The sequence below is a fragment of the Eleutherodactylus coqui genome, chromosome 1, assembly GCF_035609145.1.
Source record: "Eleutherodactylus coqui strain aEleCoq1 chromosome 1, aEleCoq1.hap1, whole genome shotgun sequence".
In the NCBI taxonomy this organism is placed as follows: Eukaryota; Metazoa; Chordata; class Amphibia; order Anura; family Eleutherodactylidae; genus Eleutherodactylus; species Eleutherodactylus coqui.
This window is the reverse complement of record NC_089837.1, coordinates 460,872,101-460,888,254: the sequence shown is the minus strand read 5'-3', so window position 1 is coordinate 460,888,254 and position 16,154 is coordinate 460,872,101. Positions and strand designations below refer to the sequence as shown.

General features: G+C 39.6%; 1 long non-coding RNA gene across 1 annotated transcript; it reads right to left on the bottom strand.

The window, feature by feature from the left end:
- Positions 1 to 624: 624 nt before the first annotated feature.
- On the bottom strand, positions 625 to 13,881 carry LOC136613026 (uncharacterized). The gene is made up of 3 exons (XR_010790433.1): positions 13,799 to 13,881; positions 4,636 to 4,707; positions 625 to 911 (listed from the first exon to the last, which is right to left on the bottom strand). It is a non-coding gene; the product is annotated as an uncharacterized lncRNA (long non-coding RNA).
- Positions 13,882 to 16,154: the final 2,273 nt, after the last annotated feature.

Here is a 16,154-nt window from a genome sequence, read left to right as displayed (position 1 = left end):
TAGAAATTATACAGTATTGTACCTTTGATAGAATCACTGACCATTCATAAAGTATATATAATATTCGAAGGACGACAAAATATCCAAAACTTTTTATTTCACTATTTAACATTGTTTTTCTTAAATTTAATATTATTTTACTTTTATTTCTCTTGCTATTTAATATATGGAGGGACTGCACATTTTTTGTCCAACACATTCACTTATTAAATGGACATTGTCTTAATTCAGCCTAACATACTATGTAATATTATTCCAGGTAGACTATATAAAAAATGGCAGCCACGACCACAAGAAAAATTCACAGCACACTGGTAGAACGTATTATTTTACAAGATGCTAAACATTCGTAAAAATGCATGAAGCCAAATGTAAATAAAAACTAAATAGGCATAGATGAATAAAAGTTTATAGTTAGCTTTCTTTTTTGACTTCTTTTGCTTGAATTCATCCTGTCTCATGTTTGCATGCTTGCTCCACCATTTATATAATAAGAGTACTCTGTACAAGTTTTAGACAGGCATGGAAAACTGCTGCAAAGTAAGAAAGTTTTTTTTTAAAAAGTGCTAAAAGGTTTTTTTTTTGTCAATTACCAAAATGCAAAATGAATGAACAAAACAGAAATGTAAATCACATCAATATTTATTGTGACCACCCTTTGCTTTCAAAACACATCAATTTTTATAGAACTCGGCAGGAAGGGTGTTCCAAACATCTTGGAGAACTAACAGATCTTCTGTGGATGTAGGCTTGCTCAAAACCTTCATTTTCTTCGTGCAATTCTAGACTGACTTGATGTTGAAATCAGGACTCGGTGGGGGCCACATTATCACTTCCAGGACCCACTCTTCTTCTATACACTGAAGATAGCTGTTTATGACATTGGTTGTATGTTAGGGGTGCTTGTCCTGCTGCAGAAAACATTTGCAATCAATCACACGCCTTTTATTTGTGAAATAAAATCTAACTTTGCAGCATTTTTTCACACCTTCCTAAAACTTTTACGCAGTATTGTATATAGATACATAGATTGAATACATTATCCTATTTTTCTGTCCTGACCTCTGAAAAAAATTAAACTTCTACGTCACTTGAAAACTGCTGTAGGAGGAAATTATACTGGTGCCACTTTGACAGTGATTAGATAGAAATGAGGAGTCTGATAGGCAAAAGAGATGAAATACGAGCTCAGACACAATCTATGGTAATGTCTAATGTAAGGGTAGATTTCAGAGCTATATTTCATATACTTATTTTATATTACTGTGTTCTTGACAGGTAAGTACTGATGAGTAATTAATGCCTGAACACTCATCTGTCTGAATATCAGACGCTGAAAAATGGAAATAAATCTTAAGTTAACTTGACATATCCGCCTGCCTGGACGGGTACCCTGTAATTTCTGACTCTACTGCAAATAGAGGAGCTTGGAGCTTGTGCTGGGGTTGTAGTGCAGAACAATTACAGACAATAGTGATAGGAGTAATATCGCAATTCAGGATATGTGATTCTCTTTCTATTGACAATTGACACAGGAAACATAGTGTAATGGAGACTGAACAGAGAGGCGATGTTGTAAACACCACAGCTTTAGTGTCATGGAAAATAAAGCCATCATAGGGATGCGACACAGCCGGGAGACCCAGACAATAGGCCCCTATTCACTAGCGCAGACGCTGGTCGGAAGTCCAAGTTCAAATGCAGCAGAGCAGACGGCCTCTCCTCCTCCACTGGTCAGCAGACGTCTCCGGCCATTTGGCTGGAAGGTGAACAGAGGAAACAAGCACAGCTGCCGGTCTGGTCTTTACAAACTGCTACACTCCATAGCACTGAACCTACAGTATACAACCTTTATAAATAAGAGGTGTCACAAACATGCATGTAAATGCATTAGAAAGTTTTAAGAACATAAGCTGTTTGAGACAAACTAGTAATCATAGGGGTAGACAATTCACTAGGTTTTATGTAATCTTATTGAAGAAATGATCTATCTATCTGCAAATGGATAGATATATGAATATGTACATATGTATTATGATTTATATAGCGCTATTAAAAACTGGACGTGTTTATAGCGGGAACTATGTAAACAGGTTGTATGTATTTATATATGTGTGTGTGTATGTGTCACCTGTCTATCTATGTCTTCGCAAAATTAACCACTACAACTGCATTCTTTTATAAAGCGAGTCAAAAGAATGCAGTTGTATTAGTCGATTTGCGAAGATATACAATCAAGATGCCAAAACAAATGATGGGATGAACTTGGGACTCACTTTCTGTTTTTTTTTGTAGTTCTTTCTATTCTACATTCGAGATAGTAATTGATTTCAATTTCAATGGAGACAAGGCAGTAAATAAGTCAGCTTTGTGAAGACTGAAGAGTATATAGGACAGCAAATATATTTAGGATATTTATGAAAATGGATCAGGAAACGTAGCCATTGTATAATGATAACAATGTATCAATTGTTCGTTCTGCCTCCCTGTAGGCGACCATAGCCTCGAGTGTAAAGAGTGGTCATGGGATTGTATCCCAACACTATTTGAGAGGTCAGCGGTATTCTAGGTTAACAGGTAGACTCGAGATTCCATGTAATATGACAACTACGTATATAAGATGGTGCTGTCCTGTAGAACAGGGTCAAAAGATAGCAGTCTGGTGGTAACAAGGATGGACACATAGAACCAGTCGCTGTCAACAAGGTAAATAGTCCATATCTATCTATCTATCTATCTATCTATCTATCTATCTATCTATCTATCTATCTATCTATCTATCTATCTATCTATCTATCTATCTATCTATCTATCTATCTATCTATCTATCTATCTATCTATCTATCTATCTATCTATCTATCTATCTATCATCCTGCACAGACATCGAATAGTGATGAACATTAAACTGATACCTCAATGAGAATTCATATTTTATCTAACTTTATTTACAGTAATTAGAGAGATCCCTATGTGCAATCTAATGACTAACGATAAACTGCAAAGGATAGATGGATACAAAGAGATAGATAGAAAATTATACACAGAAATTAGACAACACATGACTTTAATACTTTTTTATAATACCTATAGATATTTTTTACATTTCAAAGCACTGAGTATTAAAGAGATACCCCTAACTTCTCTGAGGTTACTGTGCGTCTTGTACCTTGAAAACGCTAGAAGGAAACAAGAACCAGGCATCCATCCATCCATCCATCCGTTGAGCCCTCCATCTTGTTTGTTACTATTATTACTATTGTTCATGTATACAACTGTGCATATTTTGCATGTGAGTCACATAAAGTACACTGCAGTCTTTGGGTATCAGGATTTCCACTATTTCACTACGGATTCCCAGTTTATAGTAGACAGTACATTATAATGCTGAAGAGTTTGGAACAATAAGATGATAGCATATGTTTATAGTGGTATCACACACTAAATTACATTTAAATGAAATCTTGTGTGTGACATCATTAAAAACATATGGTAATATCTCATTTAACAAAGACTGCAGCATATTACTCATAATGTGTACATTACTATAAACTGCAGATCCACAGTCAAATAGTAGAGTTTGTACCACTTTTCATATATTATGCAGTCTTTCTGAATGACTCCTTATTAATCTAGTAAATTAAAGCCTAATTCTTGGTGGAAATATGATTTGTGCCTGATTCAATAATTTATTAATTCAACAACTAGCTAGAGTGAGTGCATTTATGTATGTATGTGTCTCTGTGTGTATTTGCTTAGATGTGCAGTCCACCGAATATCTTTATTATTCAGTTATAATAATACTGATGGATTAAAATTCACTGGAATGATGGGAAGTAAAGAAAAACAAAAACCCTCACACATACACTTAGATAAAGACATACATTATATACACATACAAGTAACACATACAAACGTATACACAACATATGAATACACACATACTGTATTTTCTTACAAGTTCGTTCGTGTTTATGTACAGTATTCTATTAGTGTTATACCTTTACACATTCCATTTATTTTCTGGTTGATTATATTTGGGCAATATATTGCCCGCAGCTCAGTGTGCTACACTATTAGGTATGGCATAACATACTAGTTATTACATTGCTTTGATTTTTTTTATTTTGAATTATTATGATTATGATGATAATAATAATAATTTTTCCAATTATTTTAATTTAATTTACAATATTTATTCCACTGTATTCACACTTCTACAATACTGAGAATGCATTTAGCCAAATATAATATGACTACGGATTGACAGATGCATGGAAAAGAAATATCTAAATAAGGTTATAAATCATACTCATCCATTCATAAAGATGTTATAATCTATAATATGGAAGTGCCCGACACCTTTTCTTTGCTATCTATACAGATTATACCATATACTACATATATAGGTAGTACATGATACATACATAACATTTACGACTGTCACTACATATATATTATGAAAAAGCTATATGACTCTAAAGCTGAATGTTTTTGAGGGCTAGAAATACCTGTGGTGTGTCCCTTTCAGTGATGAGATAATAGATATTTCTATATATGTGTCTGGTAAGCTAAAATAAAGACGATCTCACAACCCTCGTTTACAATCAGTTTGTCTGGTAAAGGCATAGAATTACCTGCGTATAGGATGCTTGGAGCAGGTGAGCTGCCCCCAATATACACGCGTGCCTTAGGACCATCCAGTTTTCCTGCAATACGAAGTAGAACATACTAATAGAACCATAAATACAAATAAAATGTACCATGAATTCCCAAATATAGAAACACCAACAAATAAAGCAGAGAATACCTTTTATGCTAAAAGCAATCCAGCAACTAGATTAAATAGCACATGTTATCATGGTAGCAGTTCAATCCTTTAGCGCGTATCATAAATAATAGGTTAATGCAGGAAAAGCCTGGGATTATACGTCATATATATATATATACACACACTTTAAATAGGTTTGTATTGAAATATTTTTTTTAAATACAAAGATACACTCAAAATTAACCCAGGAACGTTGTGACATCGCTATCATATGTTAGTATAGCTATGGACGCAGTTTAACCGACAATAGACTATATAATGGTTTACATCAGGCTCCACAGCATAACAATAGCTATTGAAAATATACTGAATACTTGATTTAGATAATTGTGAGTCTTGGATTTGGAAATATCTGAAAATACTACTCATCTGCTCTATCAATGTCAGCATTTGAGTCAAGTATTGAATAGCCGATTGACTTTGCTTTAATATCTGATTTGTATTTAATCACACTCGAAAAATAAACCGGTATCTTCATCCTATTATGAAAGTGAATGTATCACACGATATCAATACATATGGTAATGACTCAAAACTGTGCAAAAACTCTTCATTTGTCATAAAATCTCATTTTTAAAATAAAACTAATCTGTTTGCATCCATATCCGAAAATAGAATACAATAACCTCCCACACTTATTACATAGGAAGAAATATGAACAAACAAAAATCTGGTACTTGTTTCCCTTCACAAAATGGTTTTGTAAAGATAATGATGATCTATGATTGTCTACAGCAAAAGATAATGCATTAATATATACTATGAAGCCATTACATGTAAGTTATTCATCATGTATACAGTTATACAGAATTTTTATGTAAATATTTCTTAGTGAGAGAATGATGAGGATACAATGAGCAATGCTTATCTATCTATCTATCTATCTATCTATCTATCTATCTATCTATCTATCTATCTATCTATCTAAGCAAGGAATGACCAGATACTGCTCAGTTTTATTCTCTGCCTTTTACCATATGTGATACACAGCTCTACATGTCCATTCTGAACATTCAATATTTGACTCTGTAATCCACTGAGTTGGGACCCGCAGCCTTCAGTGATATTGTGCTATATTTCTAAACTTTGGTTATCCTATGGCTATAATCTGATTGTTTTCTTTAGTTTACAGGTATTTTTAACAGATATTTAAGATATCTGTTTTGTAAAACCATATAAACATATGACAATAAATGTTGCATCTTTTACATCTCAATGCTATTTTGCAATCAAGCAAAGATAATGTTCTCTATGAATTGCTTCAGTCCTTAGTGCCTGCAGCAAACATGATAGAACATAGAGCTGTTCCAATTTACATGTGTCTGTGATAACATACTGTATCATGGTGTAACCCAATGGAGCACATAACGTTGGATATCTCATAATTAGCTAACTGTATTTTAAGGAATCACAGGTATTGAAATGAAGAGGTTATATAGTACAGAAGAAACCTTTCAATATTGGGCAATGACTGGTCATTGTGTGAAAATTAAAGTAACTAGAAAACTTATAGGAAGGTTACAGTCATTGTGGAAATTTTATTTCATATGCTGGAAGCAGCAAACAGACCTTCATTGTTATTGTAATAGGTGTCATATAAATGTAGCAGTGCAGGTCTACTACATATAAGAGAAACATTATAATTATTGCTTTTATTATTGTCATTACCACCAGATATTATTTATAGAGTAATAAACATACAATATAGAAGGAATTTCATAGAAAGCCACTAAATATAAAGCTGAACATATACATGAGATTTGTCAGAAAATTGTATTCATGCATTCCCTGTTTCACATATAGCAATACCATAATCTATATTGTTGTCCCCAACAGGAATCACAATCTGAAATCCCTAACATAGATGCACATAGACTATGATCCATTTCATGGAAAGCTAATTAATCTAACAGTAAGGATTCATGTCCATGGGCGTATTTTTGCTGCGGAATCTGGAGCTGGTGTTCGCCTCTGGATTCCACAGCAATAACCCTAGCATGCTATGGAAAAATGATTCTTCATGCAAATGAGCGGAAACCAGCCATCCGAACCACAGATTCCTTGGGAAGAGTAAGAGATTAAAAAAAAAAATTGTACTGCACATGTGTGCTGGCATGACGGCCGGCATGTCCGCACACATCCACAGTACAGAAGAAAAAAGACACGGGCAGGTACGCAGGTTTGCCGGCTATGTGGAATGCGCCTGTGCTGTGGAGCTGAGGCCATAAAGAGATTGCCCCAACTTTCACCCAATGTCTTAGGCCTCATGCCCACGGCCGTGGCGGACTATCACAGCGGAGTCCGCTAGCGGAATATCACAGCGGAGTCCGCTAGCGGAATATCACAGCGGAGTCCGCTAGCGGAATATCACAGCGGAGTCCGCTAGCGGAATATCACAGCGGAGTCCGCTAGCGGAATATCACAGCGGAGTCCGCTAGCGGAATATCACAGCGGAGTCCGCTAGCGGAATATCACAGCGGAGTCCGCCACGGTGCCCCCCAAAACCCTCATAATCACCTCCCGGATTCACCGCATTACCCCAGTCCCTCGAGACGGCGCATATGCGCAGTACAGTGCATGACGCTCCGGCAGTGTGGAATGATGCGTCTGGCGGTGTGCAGGGACGCGCATTCACACAATACTTCCGCTGTGCTACAGCAGAAGTATAGCGTGACAGACAGCTTCTATTGACTACAATGGAAGCCAGCCGCGCTTATTCGTGTAGCAATTAGAGCATGCCGCGGTTCTTTCATGCTGCGGAATTCCACAGTGTGAACATTGAGCTGTTAGATTCAATAGCAGCTAATAGCTGCGGCATAACGCCACGGATTTCCGCCGTGTGAAAGGCGGCAGAAGTCTGGCCATGGGCATTAGCCCTTAGACTGCTAACCGACAAGCATATTTTAGCTCTATATTTGCTCCGTGTTCTGGGAACCATGAAACTGAGCCAATGTAAATCTATGTATATACGTACATGGTCATATTTTCTACGGCCTTTGTTTGAATTTGCCTCCATATCACTATTCTTTTCCATTGGGCAAATGCTGATGAGTATTCAACCACAAAACAAAATATGGAGGCAAATACTGCTGAAAATACTAATGACACACTTGTAATGTCACCTGGCACCTGCAATAGGCCTTATCAACAAAACAGTGAATGGTTACAGTGATTTTCTACCTGTGTGATCCCATGATACTCCTACAGCAGTCTGGAACCCTGCTACATCCCTTCCTCCACAGAACTAACATTACTCCTTGGCTGGTTTGGATGGGCATGATAATAGGAGAGCCAGTAAAGATGGCTGTCAGGGTGGTTTTAGAACTCTGTTTTCTCTTCAAGGTCAGTTTGGAATATTGGACTCTTATAGGGATTTAGATATGAGAGGCAGAAAGTCTTTTCGTTTGTTTCATTATTGTTTCAGTAGAAAGTTTTCTTAGACTTTTCTTTGCCATTATTATGCTCTAGTCACACTAGCATCATGGCCTCCTTTATTTCCAATACTATGACATTCTGATGTCTCCATTATGTAATAGATCTTGATAGATCCCACTGACTTATAATGTGCCCCTCAGGTTCCGATCAAGTCTTTGTTTTTATTCCTTTACGGGAAAGGATAATGCTTCAGACTGCACTATTCTGGCCATCAAAAACAATGGTAACCGGATGAAACAGTCTCTGAGAGCAGTGTAAATAGAGTGGTTTATGTTCTTGGAATGAAATAAAGGTTGTTATAACTATTATATAATTACAAACAAGTACATTTACAATAACAACCCATTTGCAAGACACTACTAGAGCACGTTGAGCTAATAAAGCCAAATAGTCCAAAGGCCATGCACTCCATTGGTTAAAGCCAAGTGCTGTCTCTAGTGTGCTTTTCAAGTCAGACTTGTCATGAGTCAAGGACAACATCTACATGGAATTTGTATGTTATCTTCATGTTACCATTGGTTTCAACTGGTACTCTGGTGTACTTCCATATTAAAAATAACACATAAATGGGACATGTGGGACTGCTGTGAATGACGGCAATATCTGTACAGCTCTGCAGAATATTCTTTCGCTATGTAAACAATATCAAATACATAAACTTGTTCTTTTGATTGTCCGAAAAACTCAGCATAAGGCTTATAGAATGAGACTTGTCTCTGCCTGTCAAAGCTGCAAGCATATCTGGTATTGACACCAGGGAGGAGCCCTGATGATAATTTTGAGAACCCAAACACCCCTTATGTTTCACTCAGAGAGGATTAAGTGGTGACAGGTTGTCATTAAGAAAATTATCATTTTGTATTTGGCAATCAGTCATTTGTCTGGCTTCATGTTCTAATCAGAACTACAATTATGACAGCAGAAAAGCAATTGTTCTGGGTAATGTAACCATTTTTATTCATGCTATTTATATATAGAAATTACTTAGACTGGCATTTTGTATGCTGGTATTAATCCAAAACATGTGAATGCACATTTCTTAAGAAATTTGGCGCATTTCTGACCAGCCATGTGCCAGAGAAAAAAAATAGTGCAATAATCTCCAGCAGTTTTGCACTTGCCACGTGCCCCTTATTAAATTTCTTATTATGTATCTTTTTGGAGGTTTTATTCTACATATTTGTTTATATAGCACATATATATTCTGAGGTGCTGTACACAGATTGTCATAATTTACATTGGGCACTGTCACCATAGGGGCATCACAATCTACTTATTTGCCTATCATTATGTTTTTGGAGTGTGGGAGTAAACCCACGAAAACACAGGGAGAACATACTAACTCCATGCGGATGTTGACCTTGGTTGGATTTGAACCCAGGACCCCAGCGCTGCAAGACTCCAGTGCTAACAACTGAGTCCCCATGCTATGTATTGATGATACCATCTGACAATAACATCCTGTCCAATGGACATGATGCAAGGAATACAGGCATGCAAATTTCTATGTCCACTTGATTACAGATTCTTAAATAGACACCTGTCAAGGTTGTCGTCGAGAAATCTTAGGTCTAGATTTTAAAGAATGGCCAAGAGACAGAATTGTGGTGTAAAAAAAAGTCACAATTTTGCACAAAAATTGGTGAATCTTTGCCCCTTTCCTGTTGTCTTTGCCACTTTACAAATAAGTGAGCAGGGCTTAGAGGAAGGGATGGAGACCACCTGCTGTGCAACAAATGTACTTGTTAGCAAAACAACAACTGCCCTCATGAATATACATTATGTATCACTACACACTATGCCTCACACTCACCCATCATCACCATAGCATTTACAGGGTGAGCCATAGCAACCAATCACAGCGCAGCTTTCATTTCTTATGGACAAGAAAGATTTTCTTTTAGACAGCTTTCATAAGAGTGTGGTGTGGTGCTACTTTTCTGTCGCCATTGTGTACCGCACACAGAATCCGACCCTGTGCCTGGCCGGTGATCCCCACGTACCTGTCCGCAGTCTTCTTATCTGCATTGCAGAAGTGCCGGCTGCACCGCTGCACATGCGCAGAACAGATAATGCCGCGCCGTCACTAGGCGATGACGAGGATCCCGCAGTGATGATTGCAGAAGGGTTGTGGATTGGACGGCTTCCATTAACTTCAATGGAAGCCATCCGCAAAGAATCCGCCTAAGAATAGAGCATGCTGTGATTTTTTTTACTTCCTAGTGGAAAATTGCATTTGATTTCCACTCGCAAGAAAAAAATCGCTTTTGCATTGCATGCTATGGCAGGTATTTGCTGCAGAATCGGAGGCGGATGCAGGGGTAGAGGTCATATGTAATAGGCAGAGTGGAAGGTGTGGGGAGCCATAGAGAGGGACAGGGGACTAGACCTAAGCGGGGACATTGCCATTCCACCCCTGTAGCACAGGGTCAGTTTGCCAGAAACACGTGTGCGTACCCAGTCCACTTTGGTTCACGATCGTGTGGGCCCCGTGCTTAGTTTGCCCACATGATCGTAACAAATACAGTAAGGAATAAAGGAACAATTCTAACGACCTTCAAAATGCCCTTGAGTAGACCTCAAAGAAGTATTAGGGCTTATTCAGTTGGTCGTATATTGGTCGGGTTTTCACGCCCGGCCAATATACACTGCCCTTCTCTGCAAGGGGAGAAAGCGGGCTGGGCCAGGAGTTATTGCACTGAGCTCCCAACCTCTTCTCCGCCCCTCATCACTGTTTGCAATGGGAGGGGGCTGGATGAGGAAACTTAGCTCCACCCGGCCCCTCCCATTGCAAACAGTGGCCAAGGGGCGGAGAGAGGGTAGAGAGGGGGTGGGAGCTCAGTGCACTAGCTCCGGTCCCATCCCGTCCCACCTCCTCCCCTTGCATAGAGGGGCAGCGTCTATCGGCCGGGCGTGAAAACCCAATCGATATACGCCCATCTGAATTAGCCCTTAGGGGCTTTCTAATGTTAAAAAGGCATCGCACAAAAATCGCAAAGCATCAACTTGCGATGCCTTTTTAACATTAGAAAGTCCCATTGACAATCGCATAAAAAAACCTGCAAGAAATACGCAAGTGTGCAGGAGCCCTTAGGCTGGCATCTGCTCTCTAACATAGATTTTACATTTTTTCTTTCCCAGTTGTTTTTCATGTGTTTTGGGGGAATCTAATAAACTCACTTGTGCCACAATTCTAGCATCAAAATATTGTGAATTTTGCAAAAGCAGGGTTTTGCACCAAAATTTAAAACTTTTAGCATTGGTTGTGCGGCATGAGGTTTTTATACAAGTTTAAGAATTGGGACTTCCTAAAAAGTTGTAAAATGTTTCATATAATCCCACTCCAGTAGGTTTGTGGCATAAAAATGTGACTGCAAATCTCAAGACATATTTAAAGATGCAAGTAATTCCCTGTGATACATTTGTTGCAAATGATGGTGCAGTGGGTGGATTTCTGACCCATGACAAGATACACTTAGATTTCACACGTGCGCACACATCTAAAAAATTATTTTTTAAGTGTTTGTAAAAAAGGTAAATTTAGGGCGGCTTCACATGGGCATATACGGAATTGTGCATGACTCAAATTTGCAATACGAACGAGGCCTTTTTGTGCTGATATCAGCATATTTTACTGTACATTTTGCACTCGAAGGGTATGGGTTTTTTGCGCATGCAAGACAACCACTCCCTGTTTTAAACGGCTATTTAGCCTAATGAGTTCCAAATGGCATACTTGCGAATACTAGCCACGACGTGCTCGCGACTGCTATTCGTTCAGGAGATTTAACGTTATCTGAGCGCTAAAATGACGCCCATGTGAACAAGGCTTAAGGCCTCCTTCACATGACCAGATGCGTTTTTACGGTCGGACGTACGCACCGTATAATGACCTGAATGAAGATTTGCCGCAATTGAGTCCTGGTCTTTATTCACATATTTCATGCCATTCACACGGGAAGCTTCTGCATATCGGCAAAAAAAATGCTGAAGCGTTGAAAACCCCTGATCGGCAGAAATCCTCGGAATAACTAATAATGCTTAAATAGGGCCAGCTGTCTTGTTTTCCCAGTGGTTTACGCCATGTAACTCCCTCCCCCTCCCTTTTTTCCAGCTTCCATAGAAGTCTATGGGAGCTTGCTGCGTATTTCGACAAAAGATAAGGCAAGACCTATCTTTTCACGTGGCATATAAAACCGGTTTCCGAAACCGGACGTGTATGTGCTATTTTTTCCAGCGCGATTATTTTATGTGGCAGAAAATCATTGATCTGAATGAAGTCATTGAAATCTAATGCATTGCATTGTCACGTTTTTTTTCGCCAATTTTTTACGCGGCTAAATACCTACGTAAATACGGTCATCTGAATAAGCCCTAAGGGTACAGGCTAAGAAAAAAGTTGCTCTGAAATTCTTGGGTGCAATTTGCATCAGACAGCTATCAGACATCCTGTTCCTGTGCAGCCTTGACGTGTGTTATTCTCACCTGACAATCGGACAAGAACAAGACATGCTGGAATTTTATAACTTGGACAATGAGTGATATAAAAGCTTGTGCGCATACATCAATTCAACGGAATGGGTGCTATTTCTATCCAATTTTCAGACAGAAGACATGTCCGTGTTAAAAATCCTAAAATCTTGCAGTTTTAGCACTGACCACAGAGCCTAGTACTAATCTGTCACTAAGGCCCCCTGTCCATGGGTGAGGCGGAATATCGGGGAGCAAGGGAGAGAATTGACAGTTCTCTGCGGTGAGCCTATCTGACAGATAGAATTGCAGCATGCTGTGATTTGAGTCCTGTGAGAGGAAAATCGCTATGATTCTCCGCTTGTGGACAGGGGGCTGCGCTTTCAATAGCAACGCTATGGAAAGTGTGCACTGCGTTACTCGCGGCCGGATTTATCGCTGTGAGTAACACAATGCAAGATCGCCCATGGACAAAAACCATGCTGATCTGTGGAGAAAGCTTTTCCGCAGTCATCTCAGCAATGGATCATTTACAAGTAAGGATTATTCAAACAAACGAATTTGAGCGATAATCGTACAGTGTAAATGTGAAAAAAATCACAAACTATTCAGTTCCGGTTGTTTAACATTGACTTTCAGTCAGTGAAGAAACAATCCTTGGCTTTTCGCTGCGTGTAAACGCTTCCCATTCAGTGCTTTCCATAGGGGGCGAAGCGCTGAGCGAGGAGCTAGCGAAGTCTTTCAATCTAAACCCTTTGCACAAACACTAGTGACCTTAGGGGTGACATTGGCGCTTGTGCAGTCATTTAAACAACTGCTGCCTGTGTAAAAGGGCCATAACATCACAGGCAGAATACATTGAACGATAAGACATATATATATATGTGAGGGATTAGCGTTAGGACAAGGTAGCGGCCTGGGCGTCCATGGCCAGAGACAGTGACACCAGGAAATAAAGTTCTTTAGTCCAGGCTTCGTCTGGGTTTATTGCAGCATAAATAAAGTAAAACAGGCCTTAACTCCAGGCCAACAGAAAATTAACACCTGCTCGTCTGAGCACTTACTATACACAGATCGGTCCTGACTGCTCACTGTCAGAAATACTTCTTGCTGCGCACAGCCAGTCTGGTCCTCAGACCTGCAGAGGTCTCACCACCTCCTGGGCTAGCCGGGCTCCTAGCTCCACTGAGCCGTCTCTCTGGCTCTCTCAGCCCACATCTCCTTGGTGTGGAGGTTAGGGGCGTCTCCCTGTAAACCTCTGGCCTTCTCACCCACACACCTCTCAAGACCTGCAGGCCCAGGTTTTTATAAGGCCTGGTACCAGCCTCACCTGGTACGTGGGAGTGGTCATCCCACCCTTCGCTTTGACCACTCCAGGAAAAGCCGGCCCGGACTATGCGGTTGGAGCCACTGCATTACACTACACCGTGTCAGTAACTTAGTGTTACTGACACACAAGTGCTAGCTTCCTCCACCGAGTCCAGGCCGCTCGGTGGCACGTATCTGCCCCCCAGCACTTTGTCAGTCCCTGTCTCACAATATATATATATATATATATATATATATATATATATATATATATATATATATATATATGTCACCCAACTCACAATGGGTGATAATCACAGTTTATCTACTCCCTGCATAATGAGCTCTGCACAGGTCATAGAGCATACCTAGAACAGTCTCCCATATAAGTCAATGGGTCTCCTTCTGTCCATTGTGTAAGTGGCCCAGAAAGCTGTTGCAAAGCATATATCTGTAGCAAAGGCTAGATGGCCCCCCTGTAGTCATGAGCAGGCAATAGAATAAAGAATTCTACAATCCGAAAATAAAAACAGAATGAAAATTGTATCCAGTAAGCAAATCTAAGTGATACATTTCCATCAATGAGTCATTCTGATCAGAAAGTAAAATAAACAAAGTTGTGACTATTAGGATAATTTTACACATGACAGATTGTGTGTAGACGTTTCTGCAACTGTCCCATATATCTGGATGGGGTTTGTTCAGTCACAGACTGCAGAAACAATACCATTCAGATGTATGGAGTAGATTTCGCCTAAAGTCTCTTTTTGGTACTCACGCACTTTGAATCAGTCATTTAAATAATGTGTTGTTTCCTCTTGTCCTTCAAAGCCCTTTTCATGCCATATTATAGCTGAAGCTCCCCATCCCCCAAGCCAAAGCTGTACGTTAAAGGGATTGTCTGGTTACCAATTTTTTTACAGCAAAAATTTTTTTTATTTTACTAAAACACATATTCCGAAACTTTTTGTTACTTACATTGAGTCTTGTTGCCATGGGGGCTCACAAAACTAAACTCACCTATTAGAAAACGCAGGAAGAACATACAAACATACAAACTCCATGCAGATGTTGAATCCAAGACTAACTGCTGGGCCACGCTATACTCATTTGTTTAATCCCCCAGCCTCCAAGGTGTATGGCGCCAGATTGCGAAGGGCAATGATTGACTGTTGTAATCACATGTATATGGAACATCACTGCTCCAGAATCTAAACAAAGTCCAGTGATGCTGAGGTAGTAGAGGACTGAACAGTGAATATAGCATATTTTATTGTATATAATATTTCCTGCAGTTCAAAAAAAATCACATTCTGGAAAATCTCAATGCAAAAACATAAAGAACTATATAGCTTAAAGGGGTTGTACCAGGATCTAAAGCTATCCCATAGGCTTCATTCCCATGAGCGCATATACACTGCGTTTTCACGCCCGGTCACATATACAGTACCCATCCATGTGAAGCATTAGTTTCCAATGCAGCCATTCACACAGCGAATATACAGTGCGTAAATTCACCAGCAGCGTGAAAAATAGAACATATACGCGGCCGGCGCATATTGCTAAAAAAAAAGGCTTGCGGACATGTGAATGGCCAAGAAAACGCTGGCCGTGATCGCAGAAAAACACCCATTCAGGCGCTTATACGGAGCAGACGTGAAAATGTAAAAACGGCATTGCCATATATCCGCTTGTGGGAAAGAGCCCTTATTCACAGAATAGGGATAACTTTATGAATGGTGGGAGTCCAATCAATTCCAAGATTGGGAAGTCAGAACAGAGCAGAGGATACACATGTTTGCCACGATTCAGAGGCGTAACTTGAAGCTTCCGGGGCCCAATGCAAAACCTGTAACAGGGCCCCCAACTATAATACTTTATTGATAGTACTAGGTTCCCTATATGGAGAAGAGAGGCCTTATGGGCTCCCTAAGGCTCCTGGGCCCGGGTGCAACCACATCCCCTGCATCCTGTATAGTTACGCCCCTGCCACCATTGCATTCATTTCAATGACCATAATGGAAATTGTTGAGTCTGAGCACTTGGCAATCTCCAGTGCTGTCATTGAAATGACCTGCGCTCCATTCATTCCGGGACTGTAGGGACCCCTGT